This window comes from Aquarana catesbeiana, linkage group LG07 (assembly GCF_042186555.1).
Source record: "Aquarana catesbeiana isolate 2022-GZ linkage group LG07, ASM4218655v1, whole genome shotgun sequence".
NCBI lineage: Eukaryota > Metazoa > Chordata > Amphibia > Anura > Ranidae > Aquarana > Aquarana catesbeiana.
The window spans coordinates 120,207,416-120,232,512 of NC_133330.1; the positions used below are offsets into that span (position 1 = coordinate 120,207,416).

The 25,097-nt window shown below is 45.4% G+C and overlaps 1 protein-coding gene across 2 annotated transcripts in view; it reads right to left on the reverse strand.

The window, feature by feature from the left end:
- Positions 1-25,097, reverse strand: part of CACNA1I (calcium voltage-gated channel subunit alpha1 I) — a 3,871,666-nt gene that overhangs the window by 774,790 nt on the left and 3,071,779 nt on the right. The window lies entirely within an intron of this gene.

Here is a 25,097-nt window from a genome sequence, read left to right on the forward strand (position 1 = left end):
CCACCTGGTGGGCATGTCACAAATCAGGCGGTTTATGGGCAGGTGGAATTCCCGCTGAATTTCAGCCAACCAAGCACTGGCTGTGTATGATCGCCTAAAATGACTACAGACTCTTCTGGCCTGCTTTAGTAGATCTTCCAACCCTGGGTACCTGTTTAGGAAATGCTGCACCACCAAATTGAGGACATGTGCCAGGTATGGCACATGTGTTAACTTTCCCTGTCTAAGAGCGGACAGGAGGTGTGTGCCATTATCACACAACACCATTCCGGGCTCCAGCTGGTGTGGCGTGAACCTTCTTCGGGTCTGTCCATGCAGAGCTGCAAGAATCTCTGCTCCAGTGTGGTTCCTGTCCCCTAGACACACTAGCTGAAGCACTGCATGGCACCTTTTAGCCTGACTCATTGAATTGAACGCTTAGGGGGTACTTGAGGTTCATAGGACAACTCAGCAGAGGAGGACATGGAGGAGGTGGAGGAAGAGGGGGTAGAGCTGACAAATCTTGCATCATCACCAGCTGTATGGAGATGTGGGGGCACAAGCTGCAGAACTAAGCCCTGTCCTGCATTCTTCCAAGTTGCAAGCAGAGTTACTCACTGTGCTGTGAACAAAACAAATTGTCCCTGCCCACGCTTGCTGGACCACGTGTCAGCAGTAACGTCGACTTTGCTGCTGACTGCCTTGCCCAACGATGCCACAACATTGCCTTCCATGTGATGGTAGAGAGCTGGAAAAGCCTTACATGAAAAGAAATAGCGACTGGGAACCTGCCATTGTGGTGCAGCACATTCTGCAAATTAAAAGAAGGGGGCTGAATCTACCAGGTGGAAAGGCAGAAATTGTAGAGCCAGTAGCAATTGATAAGCTTGCATTTAGACTCTGGGCATGTACTGTCAAACAATTATTCTGCACCTGTTTGACAGGTGCATATCATTGCAATTTTTGACAGCAAGGCCAATTCTGGCTTTCATCAAGAGTACCTCTATAGGGTTACGGTGTGAAGGCACCACCGACACCCAAAGAACAATTTTCTGCACCCTTACAGAAGTAGAAATCCAAAGTCTGTGGTAGAGACACCAGAATTTATCCCAAAAATCTCTAATCTTGTTCCCTGTGCCCTACATTGTGGCCTCATCATACAGACTGGCTCCCCAAGCCGTTGCTTACAAAATAAAGAGAGCTTGCAGGGAAAATATCCTTTTTTTGGGTTTTATAAATGCAATTATTGCTGCAGCAGTTTCTATACAGAAAAGTACAGATGTGCCCCTTTACAGGTGGACTAAGGGGACCCCCCAGGCACTATATTGAAAGGCATTTTTCATTTTTATACTTTCACTTTAAGTAGGGTTGTCCCGATACCACTTTTTTAAGACCGAGTAGAAGTACCGATACTTTTTTTCAAGTACTCGCCGATACTGATTACTGATAATTTTTCATGTCATGTGACAGTGGCACTAATATGCAGCTCTGATGATGCTCGGACCGTGTCAGTAGTTTTTATTTATATTATTATTTTTTACAATTTTTTTTTGTTATTTTTTTTTTTTTTTTACAATACTATTTTTTTTGAGAGGGGTGGAGTGGACGGTGTCCATGTGTTTTTTATTTTATTTTTTAATTATTTTTACAATTTAACCTTTTCAATATTTATTTATTACAATTTTTTTTTATTATTAGCCCTGTTGGGGTGGCTTTGGTGAGATATCAGGGGTCCTAACAGACCCCTGACATATCCTTTTTGAGGCAGGGAAAGGGACTGAGGACAGAGATTCCCCAGTCCCTTTCCCCACAGCTTCAGTTGCACTGAAGATGAATAGACAGGAGACAGAGGCTTCTGTCCATTCATAAACTGAAGCATTATAAACACAGCTTACGATGCTCAGTGACAGTTATGAATGAACGGAGTCAATGATCACTGACTCTGTGTATTCAGAAAAGAAAGGAGCCGGTGATAGACATATTTACCGACTCCTTCCTCTGCCCCCCAGCCAGACAGATCGAGGACAGATGGAGGGGCACAGAGGGGGACCAGAGCACAGAGGGGGATCAGAGCACGGAGGGGGACCGAGGACCACAGAGGGGGACCAGAGCATGGAGGGGGACCAAGGAGCACGGAGGGGGACTGGAGGAGGATATGGGGGACAGTCAGGGGTGATCGGTGCAGTGCTGGGGAGGAGTTACAATCACTGATCTCCCTGTATACATTTCAATAAAGCAGCTAAATTCCGGGAGGGAGAGGATGAGAAGTGTCTGTCAGACGCTTTATTGAAATGTATACAGGGAGATCAGTGATTGCAACTCCTCCCCAGCACCACATCGATCACCCCTGACTGTCCAGGTATTGGATTAGGCATCAGAGAATTTGCCTGAGTACAAGTACTTGGGCAAATGCTTGGTATCGGCACCGATACCAATACTAGTATCAGTACATCCCCCAGTTCGGTTCGCACTAGGACCTGCGAACGGACCGAAAGTTTGCGCAAACTTTAGAACCCCATTAAAATCTATGGGACTCGAACGTTCGAAATCAAAAGTGCTAATTTTAAAGGCTAATATGCAAGTCCTGCCCCAGGGAACATGTATCAATGCAAAAAAAGTTTTAAAAACGTCCGTTTTTTTGGGAGCAGTGATTTTAATGATGCTTAAAGTGAAAAAAAAGTGTGAAATATTCCTTTAAATATCTACCTGGGGGGTGTCTATAGTATGCCTGTAAAGTGGCGTGCGTTTCCCGTACTTAGAACAGTCCCTGCACAAAATGACATTTTTAACGGAATGAAAGTCATTTAAAACTACTTGCGGCGTTAATGTAATGTCAGGTCCCGGCAATATGGATGAAAATCAGTGAGACAAACGGCATGGGTACCCCCCCAGTCCATTACCAGGCCCTTTGGGTCTTGTATGGATATTAAATGGAACCCCGCACCCAAATTAAAAAAAAGTAAAGGCGTGGGGCCTCCAGGCCCTATATACTCTGAACAGCAGTATACAGGCAGTGCAAACAAGACAGGAACTGTAGATTTGTTGTTAAGTAGAATCTGTTTGTAATTTTGAACTGGTACATTTTTAAAGTATAGCTCCAGCCAAAAAATCTATTTTTAAGCTTTTTGGAAAACATAGGGAAGGGTTATCATCCCTGTAACATTTGTTTTGCTGTCTGTGCACCTCTTCAGAAGATTTCACCTCACTTTCTGTCCCAATGACAAGTGTTTTTTGAAAATTTGGGGTTTTTAGTGAAACAAGGATTGGTGATAAAGCATCAGTAAAGAGGACTGGTGCTGGTGCCACAACACTGCAACCCCTCACAGATACTCTAGTTGGAGCGCAGGAATAAGCCCTGCTGCAAAGTATTGCATCAAAAATTGTAATTACACAACCCTGTTAAACAGGGGCAGGAAAATTGGGCCTCGCACAGCTGGCTAGTTTACCTAATTCGAGAGCTGCCTCTTTCAGCATCAGAAGGTATCCGCCATCAAACAGTCCTGAGTCTCCTCACTCTGCTAAAGGGAGAGATAACAGGCTGCAAGTGAGATGTGTGATCGGAGCTCACCTACATCTCCGGATCACAGACAGGGAGAGCTGCTCAGTAGAGCCTGTTCTGACAGATCTCCCCCCTCTCCCCCTGCTACAGCCAGACAGAAGAGGAGAGAGAGCTTCTGCTCCTCCTCCTCCTGCCCTCTCCTCCTGTGTCTGCCCCACCCACTCTCCTCGGCAGTGTTCTCTGTTCTGCCTCAGAGAAGGGGATGTGTGGGTGGGAAGATTCAAGCTGAAGCCCAGCAAACAGAAAAGGAAAAGGGGAGTCTGATCCATCCATCCATCCATGCAGTCCCTCCTGCCTCCCAGTGAGTACACTGATGTAGGGGATGCTCTTCCTTCCCTTCTTCCTCCACCCCCTCACTTTCTTTCTTTCCATTATTTTTGTCTCTTTCTTTCTCTTTCCTTCTTTCTTTCTTTCTTTCTTTCTTTCTTTCTTTCTTTCTCCACCCATCCCCCTTTATTTCTCTCTTTGTGACAGCCTACCAGAATAGGTAGGATCTGTGAGAGCAGCTTCCCTGTGCAGCTCTATATCTTTATTATACCCACTTACCTACCCCCTGTACTGTCCACTCCCCTATACTGTACCCTCCTAATACAGTTCATTTTCATCCCTTGATTTATTTTTCCCATTATGGGAGTGAGTGGGGCCTCATGTCTAAGTTTTGCCTAAGGCCTCACAAAGTCTAGAGCCACCTCTGGTCCTGAAAGAACGCTGGATGCAGGACAGGCCAGTAGCTCAACTGCATACTGTGCAAGCTCTGGCCAGTGATCCATCCTCAAGACCCAGTAACCCAGAAAATTTTCGGTGGGAAAGGTGCCAAGTCTGATCTTGCCCCTATGTAATCCTACACCATGTGAATCAGACTCTGGCGATGGTTGCTGGAACCAATCAGACCTTGGTGCTGCGGACTAAAAAATTGTCTGAATGCATCGGTCAGACGGCCACCGTCTCCACCGCTCCTTCTGTGACTGACCGAAGCCTGAGCAATACGTTGTCCAGGAGGACCAGGAAATTGTAACCTCCCAGGCTCTGGAAATGCATTGCACAAACCTTTCTGCAAGGCCTCCCGAAGATGTTTCATCCTCTGCTCCCTCTGCAACAGCAAGATAAGGTCCTCAACCTTACCCTTGTAACGTGGATCAAGGAGGATTGCCAGCCAGTAATCATCCCTCCCCTTGATACCATGAATACGAGGATCCTTCTGCCGGCTTTGTAGGATCAGGGAGCCCATGCAGCATAGGTTTGCTGAGGCATTCGGTCCGGAGTCCTCTGGGTCACTAAGGACGACATGATCCACAGCAACCTCCTCCCAGCCATGTACAAGTCCATGGGTTTCTTCGGACTGTAAATGATCCCTTGAAGACTGCTGCTGATGCTGAGTGCCAGGCTCCACCTCCATGCTGACACAATCCTCCACCTCCTCCTCCTCGTCCTCTTCCTGTGTGATCGGCCGGCACGCAGGAACACTGTCTGGATAAAGGGGCCTTGAGAGCTAAGGAAGTCCTCCTCTTCCTGCCTCTGTTCTGCCCTGTCCATTTTTCCATGCAGCGTGTGCTCCAACAGGTGGACAAGAGGGACAGTGTCACTGATGCATGCACTGTCACTGCTCCCCATCCTCGTGACCTCCTCAAATGGTGACAGGACAGTGCATGCATCCCTGATCATAGCCCACTGATGTGGGGAAAAAAAAAACAAGGTCCCCCGACCCTGTCCTGGTTCCATAATCACATAGGTACTCATTGATGGCCCTCCGCTGTGTGTGCAGCTGCTGCAGCATGGCCAACGTTGAGTTCCACCTGGTGGGCATGTCACAGATTAGGCGGTTCTTGGGCAGGTTAAATTCCTTTTGGAGGTCAGCCAGCCGAGCACTGGCATTATATGACCTGTGGAAATGCACACAGACTTTCCTGGCCTGCCTCAGGATATCCTGTAAGCCAGGGTACCTGCCCAAGAACCACTGCACCACCAAGTTAAGGACATGAGCCAAACAGGGCACATGGGTCAGTTGTCCCTGTTGGAGGGCGGAGAGGAGGTTGGTGCCATTGTCGCAAACCACCATACCTGGCTTAAGCTGGCGTGGCATCAACCACAGAACCTCTGCCCCAGTGTGGCTCCTGTCCCCCAAGCACACCAGCTCAAGCACTGCATGGCATCTTTTTCCCTGTGTGCTTGCGTAGCCCCTTGAACGCCTACTGAGCACCGCTGGTTCCGAGGACAAATCAGCACAGGAAGAAGCCATGGAGGAAGAAGACGAGGAGGGGTGGAGGAGAGAGGTGTGACAGAATCACCACTAGTAGAATTTTGGAGGTGTGGTGGGGGAACAACCTCAAACACTACTGCACCCTGTCCTGCATCCTTCCCAACTGCCAGAAGAGTCACCCAGTGCGAGGTGAAAGATAGGTAACGTCCCTGTCCATGCCTGCTGAACCATGAGTCAGCGGTAATATGCACCTTACCGCTGACTGCCCTGTCCAGCGAGGCCAAGACATTGCCTTCCACATGCCGGTAGAGAGCCAGAATCGCCTTCCGTGAGAAAAAGTGGCGTTTGGGAACCTGCCACTGAGGAACCGCACATTCCACAAACTCACGGAAGGGGGCAGAGTCTACCAACTGAAAAGGCAGCAGTTGAAGTGCTAGCAATTTAGCCAAGCTAGCATTCAACCGCTGGACATGTGGATGGCTGGGAGTGAACTTCTTTCGGTGGTGCAGCAGTTCGGGCAGGGAAATTTGCCTGGTACAATCTGACGTTGGTGTACCGATAGCAGATTGCCAGCAAGTACTTGGCTGTGACCCCCCTAATTCTACACCTTCATTCCTCTCAGTGCAGGTTTCAGAGAGGACTGAAGGCATAGTGGGGTTGGAGATCCCAGCCGATGAGGAGCAAGGAGAGGTCCGCTTTGTTCTTTGGTGTGGGTCTTTTAGGTACGTTTGCCAACGAACTGCATGGCAGGTCGACATATGTCTGGTCAAGCATGTGGTGCCCAAGCGGGTGATGTTTTGGCCACGTGAGATACGCTTGAGACATATGTTGCAAATAGCAGCGGTGGGATCTGATGCACTTTGTCTCAAAAAAAGCCCACACCAAAGAACTTTTTGGAATAACGCGCAGAGACAGCAGCGCCTTGCACATGCGGAGCTCTGCAGTGTTTTGCAGTCGGTGTGCTGCCCTTAAGCTGGCCCCTGGAGGGCATTCTGCCTCATTGGAGATGTGCCTCCTCCTCCTCTCTCCTATCAGGCACCCACGTGGAGTCAGTGACCTCATCATCCCCTCCCTCCTCATCACTGGAGAAAAGCTGGCAGTATGCTGCAGCTGGGGGAACATGACTGCCAGATTGCTGTCCTTCTTGGGCACCCCCTCTCTCTGGGCTCACGTTACTGCCTTCCTCTAGCTGGGTACCATCATCGGAGCCTTCAAAACGCTGGGCATCCCCCTGGAGCACATACCCAACACTGTGGTCAAACAGTTCGGGGGACTCCTCAGGAGGACATGGTGGGGCTAGGGAAGCAGTGACTGATGCCATTAAGCCAAGGGAAGAGGCCGTGTTGGTAGCTGCTTTGGCAGACAAAGTACCCTGAGCCTGGGTGAGAGAGGATGAGGAGGATGAGGACGGCTTGGTCATTCACTCTACCAAGTCTTCCGCATGTTGTGGCTCAACGCGGCCAGCTGCCGAAAAAAAGGACAAGTATGTCCCACGGCCATGTGCTGATGAGGATGCACCGTCTCCATGACCAGCACTGTTGCCTCTAGACACAGAGCCTGCTTGCCCTCTTTTATTGGCTTGTGACTGTCTGACTCTCCTTGTTTGCCTTCCAGACATACTAATGGCCTGCAGTGAGATGTAGCTTCACAAAGCTGGAATGTATATATATACTGATACTACAGCTAGCAGAATCAACTGCCTGCCTGTAGTATTATTAGTATGAGAACACCAGTAATTGTCTTCAGGTAGCTTTAGGTGCACACTGTGCAGAGGACACACTACACTAACTGTAAATACTGTAGCTGCCTGACTGTGGTACTAATAGGATCAGAAGAACACAACAGCAATTGTCTTCAGGTAGCTTTAGGTGCACACTGTGCAGAGGACGCACTACACTAACTGCAAATACTGCAGCTGCCTGCCTGTGGTATTAATAGGATCAGAACAACAGCAATTGTCTTCAGTTAGCTTTAGGTGCACACTGTGCAGGGGACACAGTACATTAACTGTAAATACTGTAGCTGCCTGCTTGTGGTACTAATAGGATCAGAAGAACACCACCAATTTTCTTCAGGTAGCTTTAAATACTGTAAAAACACCTGCCTGCCTGTCATTAGGAAGAGAATAACAGGAACGGTTCTAGCTAAACTGAATACAGTATATATATATATATATATATATATATATATATATATATATATATATATATATATATATATACACAACACCTAGGATTCATATATATACATAATACACTGTAAGTGCAGCTAACTGACTCGCCTGCCTACTCTAACTTAAATCAAATGACACTGTCTCTCTGTCTATCTCTCTGCCGCCGCAACACACTACATAAGGCCGCCACGCAGGCGGACTTATATAGTGTGGGGCATGTACTAAACCCCCTGAGCCATAATTGGCCAAATCCTTGGCTTTGGCCAATTACAGCTCTCTGTACAGACTGTGCTGTGATTGGCCAAGCATGCGGCACCCTGGCTTGGCCAATCATCAGCCAGCTATGCACTGCGATGCCACAGTGAAATATGGGCTGTGACGCGCCACTCGAATTTGGCGCGAACGGCCCATAACTTGTTTATTTATTTAACATTCTTTGTATTTAATATTATCGCACTAGTAAGCACAGAGTTGGTTATTATTAATTTTGTTTTTGGGGTCACCCAAGCGCAGCGCATAACTTGTAAATTTGGCCCATAACGTTCGCAATTCGATGAACGGTCGAACAGGCGATGTTCGAGTCGAACATGGGTTCGACGCACTCAAAGCTCATTCCTAATGACAACAGCTGAATTAATGAGCATGCTTTAACCACTTCAAGTTCAGGAAGGTTTATAATGTCCTAAAGACCTGAAGTAGTTCATGTACATATTTTTATGAGAATTGTGTTAAACAATGTCACTAAAGCATTATTCATAGATGTAATTGTTGTGTAACTCAATAAAAGAATAGAACATTAATTTGTACTAATGTAAGAAACTGTACAATATAACCATATAGGTTAGGGTATGAAGGGACTAAGCAATCAAAAAGCTCTCAATCAATGTAATAGATCTGCAGCTTTGCTTCTGATCTGTCACCTCTATTTCTCTATCTCTAATTCCACAGACCAGCAGGCAGCATTATACAGCATACATGTGAAGTGTCACATCAGCTGGGATCAGATATGGGGGGAGATAATGATGATATTCTTCCTATGGGGAGTGCCGGTCTTACCAGGCTCTCAGAACTCTCACCTTAAGGGAAGCAAATTCAGGCATCAAAAGGTTTCTTTAATGCATGCTGTGTGTTGTGGCGTATTATAGTTGTCCAGGTTAAGCATCTGTGATGGCTGAATTTTCTTCTCAGTATATGGATACCTATTAATAAAGAGGAGGTTGCCCACCTAGGCTCCACCGACCCAGTGGGATGAAAGGGGGAGGGGAAAGAGAAAGGCCCCCAATAGTGTAGTATTTTAAGTAAAGGTAATTTATTAGATGCTAAAAGTGATGGGACACATTTATTATGAACTATTTCACTGCACGATGGGAAATTAGTGCACTTGAACTATTTTGTGTAGATTGTTTTTATTTATCAACACACTTTTCTTGCACAGCCAAGTTATAGCCTCACATATGTTATTTTTATGTGATTATTGTTATTGTTATTTTTATTTTTGATTTTTATTGACTATGTGATAGATTTGAAGCACAAAATTTTCTTATTGTCATAGTTTTGCGGAGTGTAATGTGTACACTTTTTTGATTTTGCTGCAGTCTACATAGACATCATCACTATTCACTTACGTTGGCACTATTAATACAATTGATGTTTTGTTGTCATCACACTTCTTATACTCACAACAGCGCGAAGGATACCACCACATATACATGTGAAGTGCTGTCCCTTTTAGTGCAAAAAATAAATAAATGTTTGAATGTTTATTCTGCTGACCCTTTGAAGATCACAAACAATTAAACATCCGTGATATCATCATTACAAATTATATTCAACATGAATAAATCAAGTCCCATCACATGCAGTGCTTTATGCACCACACTCCAAAGAAATGTAACTTTCTAAAAGTAGTGTCAGCACACCGAGTGAAAAATCCTTCACCGCCTCCAACAGATAGCCAAACTCTTTACCATGTGGTCTGATCTCTTAATAATGGAGGTCATCAAATGATTTTTGCTCACACAGGAACCACAGGGCACTTACTTCAGAGGTCCCAAGACACTAGCTTCAAAGCAATTTGACCATTATCAATCTCCATACATCATCAAATGGGGACCGTGTGTGTGAGTGTGATGATGTCAGACTGCATGCTCCGATTCGTTAAAAATATCATCCTCAGAAAGCACCAATGCTGGTACATGTAGTTCCATAGTTTCAGCTTGCAAGGTTTCATTGTCACCTATTATCCCACGGGATTCTTGTTCAACACTGGTAGTTCACCTGCTGTTGATTCAATTTGTCACACAACCTGCAAGGGACTCTTACTTGCTTATCAGGCCTTGGTTCCCAGTCACTGCCTGCTTGGGTGAGCTAGAGGACTGCAACCTGGGATAGAGCTGCAAAGCAACCTATCTCCACTTTCAGGAGCACTGGAAAAGAAAAGGTGGTTCCTTAGACTCTGCCTTTCCAAGGGTTCCCACCTTCACTGCCTATCTGTACCAAGACCCCTGTACACCTGTGTGTTTTTCATACATACCGTTACCCCTGTGTTACTCTAAGGCCAGCATCTCACAGTTAAAAAATACGTCTCTGCACCTGCCTGTCTGTACGGCCAGCAACCAGTGGTGGCCCGTCCATAGGGGGTGCTCGGATGCCTCCCCCCAAGCTTTTGGCAAAAAAAAGTCACTTTAAAAATGACCAGGCGCTGGACACACGGCGGTCTATGGGAAGCTTCCCAGCTTGCAATCAGCTGATTGCAAGCTGGGAAGCTGATTTGCCCGTGTTTAGGGCATGTGCAGTCTGCAAGCCGTGTGCCCGTACACACTCACACTCCAGTTATTTGTCCCTGGCTCTTGTCCATTTTTTTTCATTGGCCGGGACCGGAGGGCGACTGGGCGGTGCTTTTACAGCACTACGGTGTCACTTCCAGTTTCCCTGGAGTTGGAGTGAAGTGCAGACACTGAGACTACTTTACTGCAACCTGGGACCCTGTAATGTGAGGCGGGGAGCGGATCACAGATGCGGCAGGTGGGTGCAGAGCTGAGCCCGAGTGCGTTGTACCAGAGCAGAAGGTGAGTGACTGAATGCGAGGATCTGAGGTGATCTCTCTCACAGTGTGAATGACAGAGAATTTTTGCATGTCTCTCCCTCCCGGCAACATGCTTCCCCCCCGAGTCTTCAGACTCCTCTGCAGGGTGCTCCACCCAGTGTGTAGTGTGTCCTGCCGTGAGCCTGGCTCCCCCTACTTCCACCTCTGTTCACTTTTCTCAGCTGCTGCAGAGCTTCGTTTAGAGGGGAGGGTGGGGCTGCTGAGTGTTGTGGTGCAGAGCAGTGACTGGCAGCTTTGGGGTTCACAACCCCCCCTTTCCTGCATCCTAAAACGCCCCCCCCGCCTCCCCACCCTAAAATGGCCCCCCTCCCTGCCACTCCATCCTACAATGCCCCCCCTCCCTGCCCCTCCACATTAAAATGCCCTCCCCTCCCTGCCTCTCCATCCTAAAATGGCTCCCCCTCCCTGTCTCTCCACCCTAAAATGGCCCCCTCCCTGCCTCTTCACCCTAAAACACACCCCCTCCCTACCTTACCACCCTAAACAATAACCCCCTCCCTGCCTCTCCACCCTAAACAATAACCCCCCTCCCTGCCTCCACCCTAAACAATAACCACCCTCCCTGCCTCTCCACCCCAAACAATAACCCCCTTCCTGCCCCCACCCTAAACAAACCCCCTCTCTGCCTCTCCACCCTAAACAATAACCCCCCTCCCTGTCTCCACCCTAAACAATAATGCCCCTTCCTGCCTCCACCATAAATAATAACCCCCTCCCTGCCTCTGCACCCTAAACAATAACCCCCCTCCCTGCCTCTCCACCCCAAACAATAACCGCCCTTCCTGCCTCAACCCTAAACAAACCCCCCCCCGCCCTGCCTCTCCACCCTAAACAATATCCCCCCTCTCTGCCTCTCCACCCTAAACAATAATGCCCCTTTCTGCCTCCACCATAAACAATAACCCCAAAGAAACAAGAAAAAGAAAGCGCCTCTGAGTGCAAGCATTTAATAAAGATAATAATCACGTATTCACACTTACATAGAGGTAAATAGATTACAGCTTCCAGTGAAGAGAACATCCTGGGTTAGTCCTGAGTCCATATGCAGTAGGCTGCGATGTGGCTCAGAGGGGATGGCCGCGGACCTCCACACGGAGTAGCAGGCTGCTGGGCTGCTGAGCTGGATCGACACTTCCGCGTTCCAGCCTGGAACGTGATTACCATACGTGATTATTATCCTTTATTAAATACTTGCACTCAGACGCGCTTTCTTTTTCTTGTTTCTTTATGGTTGTCATGGAGAGCTGACTTCGCTCAACAGGAAGCTGCCCTTAGTGTTGGTGTCCACTAAAGATCTCCCTGGTCACCATATTTACCTATCATCACGGACCACCTATAGACTTTTCTATATATGCTTTCTAGCAACTAGTATTGGACTATTGATGTGATTAATGCCATTGGACTTGAGCTCTGCTACATATATATATATAAACAATAACCCCCTCCCTGCCTCTCCACCCCAAACAATAACCACCTTCCTGCCTCCACCCTAAACAAACCTCCCTCACCCAGCATCTCCACCCTAAACAATAATCCCCCTCCCTGCCTCTCCACCCTAAACAACCCCCCCTCCCTGCCTCTCCACCCTAAACAATAACCCCCTCTCTGCCTCTCCACCCTAAACAAACCCCACTCCCTGCCTCTCCACCCTAAACAATAACCCCCTCCCTGCCTCTCCAACGTAAACTATAACCCCCCCTCCCTCCTCCACCCTAAACAAACCCCCCTCCCTGCCTCTCCACCCTAAACAATCTATATATCGTATCTGTGGTGCTGATCTATATACCGTATCTTAGGTGCTGATCTATATACCGTATCTGTGGTGCTGATCTGTATAACAAATCTGTGGTTCTGATCTGTATACTGTATCCATAGTGCTGATCTGTATACCGTATCTGTGGTCCTGATCTGTATACCGTATCTGTGGTGCTGATCTGTATACATATCTGTTGTGCTGATCTATATCACCGTATCACTTGGTGAAAGGAATAACTACCCTCACAGAATACAGCAATACCCACTAGTAGGACTCTTACCACCTGATTCATTGAACTTAATGAACTTAACTGAGAAATGTGCCCTATGAAATTTGGGGCATACAGCGCTGCTGCAATATTGAAGAACTTTATTTATTTAACTTATTCTTTATTGCCTTGCATTACTGATTTGTATACCGTATCTGTGGTGCTGATCTGTATACTGTAACTGTGGTGCTGATCTATATACCGTATCTGTGGTGCTGATCTATATACTATCTGTGGTTCTGATCTATATACTATATCTGTGATGCTGAGCTATATACCGTATCTGTGGTGCTGATCTGTATACCGTATCTGTGGTGCTGATCTATATACCATATCTGTGGTGCCGATCTATATACTATCTGTGGTGCTGATCTATATACCGTATCTGTGGTGCTGATCTGTATACCATATCTGTGGTGCTGATCTGTATAGCATATCTGTGCTGCTGATCTATATACCGTATCTGTGGTGCTGATCTGTATACTGCATCTGTGGTGCTGATCTGTATACCGTATCTGTGGTGCTGATCTATATACCCTATCTGTGGTGCCGATCTATATACTATCTGTGGTGCTGATCTGTATACTGTATCTGTGGTGCTGATCTGTATACCGTATCTGTGGTGCTGATCTGTATACCGTATCTGTGGTGCTGATCTGTATACCGTATCTGGGGTGCTGCTCCATATACTGTATCTGTGGTGCTGATTTATATACCGTATCTGTGGTGCTGATCTATATACCGCATCTGTGGTGCTGGTCTGTATACTGTATCTGTGGTGCTGATCTGTATACTGTATCTGTGGTGCTGATCTATATACCGTATCTGTGGTGCTGATCTATATACTATCTGTGGTGCTGATTTATATACCGTATGGTTGGTGCTGAGCTATATACTGTATCTGTGGTGTTGATCTGCATACCGTATCTGTGGTGCTGATCTATATACCGTATCTGTGGTGCTGATCTATATACTGTATCTGTGGTGCTGATCTATATTCCGTATCTGTGGTGGTGAGCTATATAACGTATCTGTAATGCTGAGCTATATACCGTATCTGTGATGCTGAGTGGTATACTCCTGACACTATGGGTGGAAGCAAGTGGAATACAGGGGATGGAGTGGGTGGATTATATAAGGGGTGGGGCTTATGGGAAGTGGGAGTGGTCAAAAGGAATGGCAGGGTCTGGTGCCCCCCATCCTAAAACGTCACCAGCCGCCACTGCCAGCAACCCAGCATTGCACTATATTCCTGCTATTCATGTGAGTGCAGTATTCTGTGCTTTCCCAAATAATCTTCTCTTGTGTTTCTCTGAACCTGGTCAGCTGTTTTTGTGGGACTATGCACCGATTAGAGAACTCTTTGATTGATTTAGTCCCTTCTCACCATAACCTGTATGTTTTTTACCATCCTTTAGATCCCTACTCCATAGAAGTTATGGTTTCCACACACTGATGATGGACAAATAGCCTGAAACAGCTGTATGCAATTTGGAACACATGGCTCTATAATATTACATCATATTTTCAACATACACCAGTAGAAAAAATTTGTTTTGTTTAGTTTTGTTTAGACTCGTTAATCTAGTTATTTAGTTTTGTTAAATTCGGTTCATCCGTTCAATTCATATTTGGGATTCGTATTCAGAATGAGCTTTAGGTTTTTTTAGAATTTTCTTCGAATTTACCGATTTTTTTGTTTCGAAGCATTCAAATCGATACACTTTGAATCGGCCGAATCGAAAACTTTCATTTTTTTTTTTTCGATTCGAATGTGGCAAAATGAACAAACAAAAGAAAAATCTTCATCAAACAATTACAATGACTCTTTAAATCACTAGCATTATTTTGAAATGGTACTTTAATAACACACACAGTCTTTGTTTATACTGTAATTTGAGTATTCGGATATATCCCCAATTTCTGAATATTGAACAATTTGTCAGAATATTTATTCATAATGAAACAAACCGCACATGTCTATACACCAGGAGTTCTGGATATGCATCTGTCTAATGGGTTTTAAAGCAAAGTTTTACATTTCTCTACCCACTGTTCCAAGCAAGGAATATACCTTTTATTTTTTAGATATATCTTAACATCTGTGTAAGAAAGTGTAAATTTATTAAGAGCTTTCCATAGTTACATAGTTAGTTATCTAGTTCAACCAATATAAAAAAATCAAACAATTCCATATACACAACCCTATCTCCCCACAGTTGATCCAGAGGAAGGCAAAAAACCCCAGTAATGCATTATCCAATTTGCTACAGCAGGGGAAAAAATTCCTTCCTTACCCCCGCGAGGCAATTGGATATTCCCTGGATCAACTTTACCTATAAATTTTATTACCCAGTTATATTATGTACATTTAGGACAGAATCCAGGCCTTTTTAAAAGCAATCTACTGAGCTGGCCAGAACCACCTCTGGAGGGAGTCTATTCCACATTTTCACAGTACTTTTACTGTAAAGAAACCTTTCCATATATGGAGATAACATTTTTTTTTCCTCTAGACCTAGACCTAAAGAGTGCCCCCTTGTTCTCTGTGAGAATAACTCAACATAAAGTTCACTATATATACCCCTTCTGTAGAGTGCTTTGAAAAAGTGTTCATAATCCTTGAAATTTTCCACATTTTGTCATGTTACAACCAAAAACGTAATGATGGTTTTCAACATTTTTTACAAATAAATATCTAAAAAGTGGGCGTGCATTTGTATTCAGCAATTACAGCTGCAAGTCTTTTTGGGGATGTGTCTACCAGCTTTGCACATCTAGAGAGTGACAATTTTTGTCCATTCTTCTTTGCAAAATAGCTCAAGCTCTGTCAGATTGGATAGAGAGGTCTATTTGTGGCAGACCTAAGTCTGGACTTTGATTGGGCAACTCTAACACATTAATAAGCTTTGATCTAAGGAGAGTGGCCTGCATCGGAGCTGAATGGCAGCATTAACCCGGAGTTCCGATCCCCTCAAGGGAATAGTGGCACAAAACGGTGACATAGGACTCAATCCTCATCCGTTCCTGCTGGCGATCCAAGGACCATGACCCACAAAAGAATAGGAACCTCCAAGCCGCAACGGCTGACGGACTTCTTCACCCACCCGCAGCATGGAGGTAGGCAAAATGGCGCTGGATCCTCATCCACCCCGGCTACCAAACACGAGGATAAAACACACAAAAAAGACACATCGCCCCAGCATAGTGACTCCCCTGACAGCCTCCAGTCCTACCCTTCCTCCCCACCATCAGGGAGCCTGGCCAAGGCCAAATTTAGACTGGATGGAGCTGGATGCAGCCCTACGATGAGCCCTATCACTGACACAGGGGATGACACAAGGGAACTCCCTGAGTCAATCACCTCATTCCGCACTATGAATCAACCTGTAATGGACACAGTCCTAAAAGACATGCTTGTATCGCTGAGAAGCACACTACAAGCAGACATGATAAACTGTATGCATAGATTTAGCGGGGAAATAAAAGCAGTAGAATCCAAAGTGGAACACATTGAAGGCAAAATGAGGGAATTTGCATCCACCATAAATTAACTGGTAGACACAAATGAGGAGCAAGAAGGAGAATCAACATGGATAAAAAACTAAAAAGGGGATATTGAAGATAGGTCCAGAAGGAATAACTTAAAAATAAGGGGGATCCCTGAACCTGTCCAGCGGTCAGACCTACGGTCCTATGCAACCACTCTGTTCACATCCCTCTTACCTGACCTTTCTGAAATGGAAGTTACCATTGAAAGAATACACTGCCTGCCAAAACCATCATACCTACCTGAAAAATTTCCTAGAGACGTGATTCTACATCTCCATTTATACCATGTTAAGGAACAACTAATGGTGGTGATGCGCAAACAAGAACAAATTCTCTCCCAATACCAAAATCTGCAATTATATGTGGATCTATCCCAACATACTCTGCAATAGGGATGAGTAGAACACCCCCCGGTTCAGATCACATCCAGAACATGCAAATGGACTGAAAGTTTGCGCAAACATTCGAACACCATTAAAGTCTATGGGACTTGAACATGAGAAATCAAAAGTCTAATATGCAAGTTATTGTCCTAAAAAGGGTTTGGGGACCCAGGTCCTGCCCCAGGGGACATATATCAATGCAAAAGAAAAAAAAAACGTCAGTTTGTCCGGGAGCAATGATTTCAATGATGCTTAAAGTGAAAAAATAAAAGTGAAATATTCCTTTAAATATCGTATCTGGCAGTGTCTATAGTATGCCTGTAAAGTGGTGCATATTTCCCGTGTTTAGAACAGTCCCTGCACAAAATGACATTTCTAAAGGAATAAAAGTCATTTAAAACTGCTTGCGGCTGTAATGTAATGTCGGGTCCCGGCAATATGGATGAAAATTATTGAGAAAAACGGCATGGATAACCAGAACACTGTAAGCCCTCACAGTTACTCTTGGTGGGCACTGGAATGGGCCCTGCTGTGAAATATTGGATCAAAAATTGTAATTACACGCCCCTGTTAAACAGGGGCAGAAAAATTGGGTTTTAGGCAGTGGTGGTGGTGCCACAACACTGTAACCCCTCACAGATTCTGTTGTTGAGCACAGGAACGAGCCCTGCAGTAAAATATTAGATCAAAAATTGTAATTACGTGCCACTGTTAAACAGAGGCAGAAAAATTGGGCCTTTGGTGGTGGTGGTACTGCCACAACACTGTAAGCCCTCACAGTTACTCTTGGTGGGCACTGGAACGGGCCCTGCTGTGAAATATTATATCAAGGATTGTAATTACATGCCCCTGTTGAACAGGGTCAGAAAAATTGGGCTTTTGGTGGTGGTGTGGTGGTGTTGCCACAAAACTGTAAGCCCTCACAATTACTCTTGGTGGGCGCAGGAACGGGCCCTGCTGTGAAAAATTAGATCAAAATCTGTAATTTCACACCCCTGTTAAACAGGGGCAGAAAAATTGGGGTTTAGGCAGTGGTGGTGGTGCCACAACACTGTAACCCCTCACAGATTCTGTTGTTGACGAAGGAACGAGCCCTGCTGTGAAATATTAGATCAAAAATTGTAATTACACGCCCCTGTTAAACAGGGGCAGAAAAATTGGGCCTTAGGCGGCAGTGGTGGTGGTGGTGACACAACATGTAACGCCTCACAGATACTCTTGTTGAGCACAGGAACAGGCCCTGCTGCGAAATATTACAGCAAAAATTGTAATTACACGCCCCTGTTAAACAGGGGCAGAAAAATTGGGCCTTAGGCACTGGTGCTGGTGCCACAACACTACAACCCCTCACAGATACTCTAGTTGAGTGCAGGAAAGAGCCCTGCTGTGAAATATTACAGCAAAAATTGTAATTACATGCTCCTGTTAAACAGGGGCAGAAAAATTGGGCTTTAGGCACTGGTGCTGGTGCTGGTGCCACAACACTGCAACCCCTCACAGATACTCTAGTTGAGCGCAGGAATGAGCCCTGCTGCAAAATATTACAGCAAAAATTGTAATTACACGCCCCTGTTAAACAGGGGCAGCAAAATTGGGCTTTAGGCACTGGTGGTGGTGCCCAGAACCAAAAATGTTCTTAGAAGCTATCAACATGAACATTGAGGAGGAATAGGATAGTCACTCAGCATAACAGGATAGTCACTCAGCATCAGCATAGGCAGTCTTCAAGGGATCTCACATTCATAAAAAAGTTAATCGGTTACATCAGCATCAGGTGCTTGGTAGCTGGTGATCCAAGACAGATTCATTTTTATGAAGGTGAGCCGATCAACCGAGTCTGTGGACTCTGTGATCGGTTACAAAGCCTCCAGCAGCACTGAATGTGCATTCAGATAGAACGCTGGATGCAGGACAGGCCAGTAGGGATGAGCTTCATGTTCGAGTCGAACCCATGTTGGATTCGAACATCGTCTGTTCGCCTGTTCGCTGAATTGCGAACGATATGGGCTGTTCGCGCCAAATTCGAGTGGCCCGTTACGGCCCATAATTCACTGCGGCATCGCAGTGCATTACTGGCTGATAATTGGCCAAGCATGCACTATGACCCACATGCTTGGCCAATCACAGCGCCGTCTGAACAGAGAGCTATAATTGGCCAAAGCCAAGGAGGCTTTGGCCAATTATGGCTCAGGGGATTTAGTACACGCCCCACACTAAATAAGGCCGCCTGCACAGCGACCCTGTGTAGTGTGTTACGGTGTTCATAGATAGAGAGAGAGAGAGACAGACAGTGTCATTTGATTTAAGTTAGATAGATTAGGCAGGACAGTCAGTCAGTTAGCTGCACTTACAGTGTATTGTGTATATATATGCATCCCAGGTGTTGTGTGTATATATATATATATATATATATATATATACACACACTGTATTCAGTTTAGCTAGATCCGTTCCTGTTATCTTGCTACTGACAGGTAGGCTTGTGTTGTTACAGTATTTACAGCTACCTGAAGAAAATTTCTGGTGTTCTTTTGATCCTATTAGTACCACAGTCAGGCAGCTAGACTATTTACGGTTAGTGTAGTGCATCCTCCTCACAGTGTTCAGCTAAAGCTACAAGTTAGTTTAGTGTGACCTCTGCACAGTGTTCAGCTAAAGCTACAAGTTAGTGTAGTGCGTCCTCCTCACAGTGGTAACCACTTCAGCCCCGGAAGGATTTACCCCCTTCCTGACCAGAGCACTTTTTACAATTCGGCACTGCGTCGCTTTAACTGCTAATTGCGCGGTCATGCAATGCTGTACCCAAACGAAATTTGCATCCTTTTCTTCCCACAAATAGAGCTTTCTTTTGATGGTATTTGATCACCTCTGCCGTTTTTATTTTTTGCGCTATAAACGGAAAAAGACTGAAAATTTTGAAAAAAAATGATATTTTCTACTTTTTGTTATAAAAAAAATCCAATAAACTAAATTTTAGTCATACATTTAGGCCAAAATGTATTCGGCCACATGTCTTTGGTAAAAAAAATGTCAATAAGCGTATATTTATTGGTTTGCGCAAAAGTTATAGCGTCTACAATCTAGGGTACATTTTCTGGAATTTACACAGCTTTTAGTTTATGACTGCCTAAGTCATTTCTTGAGGTGCTAAAATGGCAGGGCAGTACAAGACCCCCACAAATGACCCCATTTTGGAAAGTAGACACCCCAAGGAAATTGCTGAGAGGCATGTTGAGCCCATTGAATATTTATTTTTTTTGTCCCAAGTGATTGAATAATGACAAAAAAAAAAATTTACAAAAAGTTGTCACTAAATGATATATTGCTCACACAGGCCATGGGCATATGTGGAATTGCACCCCAAAATACATTCAGCTGCTTCTGCTGAGTACGGGGATACCACGTGTGGCACTTTTTGGGAGCCTAGCCGCGTACGGGGCCCCGAAAACCAATCACCGCCTTCAGGATTTCTAAGGGCATACATTTTTGATTTCACTCCTCACTACCTATCACAGTTTTGAAGGCCATAAAATGCCAAGATGGCACAAACCCCCCCCAAATGACCCCATTTTGGAAAGTAGACACCCCAAGATATTTGCTGAGAGGCATGGTGAGTATTTTGCAGCTCTCATTTGTTTTTGAAAATGAAGAAAGACCAGAAAAAATTTTTTTATTTTCCTTTTTTTAATTTTCAAAACTTTGTGACAAAAAGTGAGGTCTGCAAAATACTCACTATACCTCTCAGCAAATAGCTTGGGGTGTCTACTTTCCAAAATTGGGTCATTTGGGGGGGTTTTGTGCCACCTGGGCATTCCATGGCCTCCGAAACTGTGATAGGCAGTGAAGAGTGAAATCAAAAATTTACGGCCTTAGAAAGCCTGAAGGCGGTGCTTGGTTTTCGGGGTCCCGTGCGCGGCTAGGCTCCCAAAAAGTCTCACACATGTGGTATGCCCGTACTCAGGAGAAGCAACAGAATTTATTTTGGGGTGTAATTTCACAAATCCCCATGGCATGTTTGAGCAATATGACATTTAGTGACAACTTTGTGCAAAAAAAAAAAAAAAAATTTGTCTCTTTCCCGCAACTTGTGTCACAATATAAAATATTCCATGGACTCGACATGACTCTCAGCAAATAGCTTGGGGTGTCTACTTTCCAAAATGGGGTCATTTGGGGGGGTTTGAACTGTCCTGGCATTTTATGCACAACATTTAGAAGCGCACATTACCCACTCTTCTAACCACTTGAAGACAAAGCCCTTTCTGACACTTTTTGATTACATGAAAAAATTATTTTTTTTGCAAGAAAATTACTTTGAACCCCCAAACATTATATATTATTTTAAAGCAAATGCCCTACAGATTAAAATGGTGGGTGTTTCATTTTTTTTTTTCACACAGTAATTGCGCAGCGATTTTTCAAACGCATTTTTTGTGGAAAAAACACACTTTTTTAAATTTTAATGCACTAAAACACACTATATTGCCCAAATGTTTGATGAAATAAAAAAGATGATCTTAGGCCGAGTACATGGATACCAAACATGACATGCTTTAAAATTGCGCACAAACGTGCAGTGGCAACAAAATTAATACATTTTTAAAAGCCTTTAAAAGCCTTTACAGGTTACCACTTTAGATTTACAGAGGAGGTCTACTGCTAAAATTACTGCCCTCGATCTGACCTTCGCGGTGATACCTCACATGCATGGTGCAATTGCTGTTTACATTTGACGCCAGACCGACGCTTGCGTTCGCCTTAGCGCGATAGCAGGGGGGACAGGGGTGCTTTTTTTTTTTCTTTTTTTTTTTCTTTATTATTTTTTTGCTTTTTTATCTTATTTTTAAACTTTTCCTTTCATTTTTTTTTTTAAATCATTTTTATTGTTATCTCAGGGAATGTAAATATCCCCTATGATAGCAATAGGTAGTGACAGGTACTCTTTTTTGAAAAAATTGGGGTCTATTAGACCCTAGATCTCTCCTCTGCCCTCAAAACATCTGACCACACCAAGATCGGTGTGATAAAATGCTTCCCCAATTTCCCAATGGCGCTGTTTACATCCGGCGAAATCTAAGTCATAAAATGCTCGTAGCTTCCAGTTTCTTAGGCCATAGAGATGTTTGGAGCCATTCTGGTCTCTGATCAGCTCTATGGTCAGCTGGCTGAATCACCGGCTGCATTCTCAGGTTCCCTGTTGAGACAGGAGAGCCAGAGAAAAACACGGAAGACGGTGGGGGGGGGCATTCCCTCCCACTGCTTGTAAAAGCAGTCTAGAGGCTAATTAGCCGCTAGGATTGCTTTTACATGAAAGCCGACCGCTGGCTAAAAAGAATGATACCAAGATGATACCTAAACCTGCAGGCATCATTCTGGCATAACCACTCAAAGTCGTGAATGGCGTACCTGAAGACAAAAAAATGGTTAACAATAAAGCACAGTAAACGGTAAAGTATAAAAAATTGCATACCTGAAAAGCAAACATGATAAAACATAATCACAATAAAACATTGCAGAATAGAATACAGTAAAAAAGAGCAGAACAATAGAGAGAGAATAGAGAGAGAGAGAACAATGAAATGACAACTATTTTTTTTTTATTTTTGTTTGTGTGTTTTTTTTTTTTTTTTTTGTAACTGTAACTTTTATAACTGTAACCGGTTCCAGGTTCGGGTCTCTCAAAATGCGATGGCATCTTGGGAGACCCTGTGATAGTGTGCTTAGTCTGTGCAATGCTGTACCCTACGCTAATACTCAACTAGTGAATGGTAGCGTTCAAAACATTCACCAATGCAAAGACCAGGATTAACAGGAGGGACAATAATAGCGGGTGTCACGTCTATATCCGCGCTTGCTGCAGACACATCTTTTTTGGGGGGGTTCGTTGGGTAGGGGTACTCGGGAGGACATATAAATGCCTCTCATGCAGCCGACTGCATTTGGTTGGGGATGTGAATGGGGGAAGTACGGGCGCTGCAGAAGCGGTGGGTTCCCAATTAGGATTGGCGAATGCAGCAGGAAGGGCATTATGGGTACGACAGGCCTATGTTTGTCTTTTTGGTGGCAGCGGGACACTACTTGTGCTTGCCACCTCACCAGCTTGAACTGCACTTATGGGACTCGCCACGTCACCAAGTGTTACTGCAGTGCTGGTTTGACTACGACCGGGGTGTACTAGGCCGCTGGTGCTTGCCAGTTCACCAAAACGCTACAAAAAAAAGTGACAGTGATCGATCGATACTGCACTTGGGTGGGCTGGGCTGGGCCGGGCGGAGGGGCAAAACGCAGGTGCTAGCAGGTATCTGGGCTGATCCCACTAACACTGCGTTTTTGGGAACCCTAAACTGCTGGGGACGCTAGTATAGATCTGATCGGATCAGATATTGATCCGATCAGATACTATACCACTAAGGGAGGCGTATGCTGCGTGCGTGGGTGTTAGCAGTACTGGCGCTAATCTGACGCTGCCTGGGGCTGGTGCTTGCCAGTTCACCAAAATGCTACCAAGAAAACTGTTAGCGATCGCAGGGATCAGGCCTGACTCTGCGAACGCTGCAGTTATGCGTTTAGTGTTTTGTAAGTGACAGTGATCGATCGATACTGCACTTGGGTGGGCTGGGCCGGGCGGAGGGGAAAAACGCAGGTGCTAGCAGGTATCTTGGCTGATCCCGCTAACACTGCGTTTTTGGGAACCCTAAACTGCTGGGGACGCTAGTATAGATCTGATCGGATCAGATATTGATGCGTTCAGATACTATACCACTAAGGGAGGTGTACGGTGCGTGTACGGTGCGTGCGTGGGTGTTCGCGGTACTGGCGCTAATCTGACGCTGCCTGGGGTGACGCATATCACCGCCGGGCGATCAGGGGGCTAAACCTTTATTCGGTAATAAACGGCGGGTGCCCTGACACTATAAAAAATAAACGAACTAACCAGCGTCACCCGTAACAGTTATACGGTGATCAGTGGTGAAAGGGTTAACTAGGGGGCAATCAAGGGGTTAAAACATTTATTAGGTAGTAGTATATGGGGGTCCCTGTCGCTATAAAACGCTGACAGCGAACCTAAATATTTACGTTCCTAACTAGCGTCACCAGTGACACTAATACAGCGATCAGAAAAATGATCGCTTAGCGACACTGGCGACAGGGGGTGATCAAGGGGTTAAAACTTTATTAGGGGGGTTGGGGGGTACCCTAGACCTACAGGGGGCTAACACTCACTGTCCTACCACAGTAACTGTCACAAACTGACACTATGCAGTAATCAGGAAAAAAAAAAAAAAAAACCTGCTTGGTGTCAGTTTGTGACTGGGGGGGGGGTGATTGGGGGGGGATCGGGGGGCGATCGGGGGTGTTTAGTGTGCCTGGCATGTTCTACTGTGTTGTGTGTGAGTGTTGGTGCACTTACATGTCGTCTCTCCTCGGCGCTGGAACGGAAACTGCCCAGCCGAGGAGAGATGACATCACATCCTCTGCCTCTGTGTACTATACAGAGGCAGGGGATGTTTCTCATTGGCTGGGAGCGATCGCGAGGGGGGGGCCACGATCGGATGGTCTCCCCCTCGTCTCTCATCGCTCCCAACCAAATGCCGACCGCCGATGGCACCGGGGGGGGTCCGATCGGACCCCCCGCCCGCGGGAAGGCAATCACGTACCAGGTACGTGATTTTGCCTGCCCGTGCCGCTCTGCTCACGTATATAGACGTGAGGTGGTCGGCAAGTGGTTAATCTAAAGCTACAAGTTAGTGTAGTGCACAGTGTTCAGCTAAAGCTACAAGTTAGTGTAGTGCGTCCTCCTCACAGTGTTCAGCTAAAGCTACAAGTTAGTGTAGTGCGTCCTCCTCACAGTGTTCAGATAAAACTACAAGTTAGTGTAGAGTGACCTCTGCACAGTGTTCAGCTAAAACTACAAGTAAGTGTAGTGCGTCCTCCTCACAGTGTTCAGCTAAAGCTACAAGTTAGTATAGTGCGACCTCTGCAGTGTTCAGCTAAAGCTACAAGTTAGTGTAGTGCATCCTCTGAACAGTGTTCAGCTAAAGCTACAAGTTAGTGTAGTGCAACCTCTGCACAGTGTTCAGCTAAAGTTACCTGCAGAAGGTTGGTGGTGTTTTCCTTATCCTA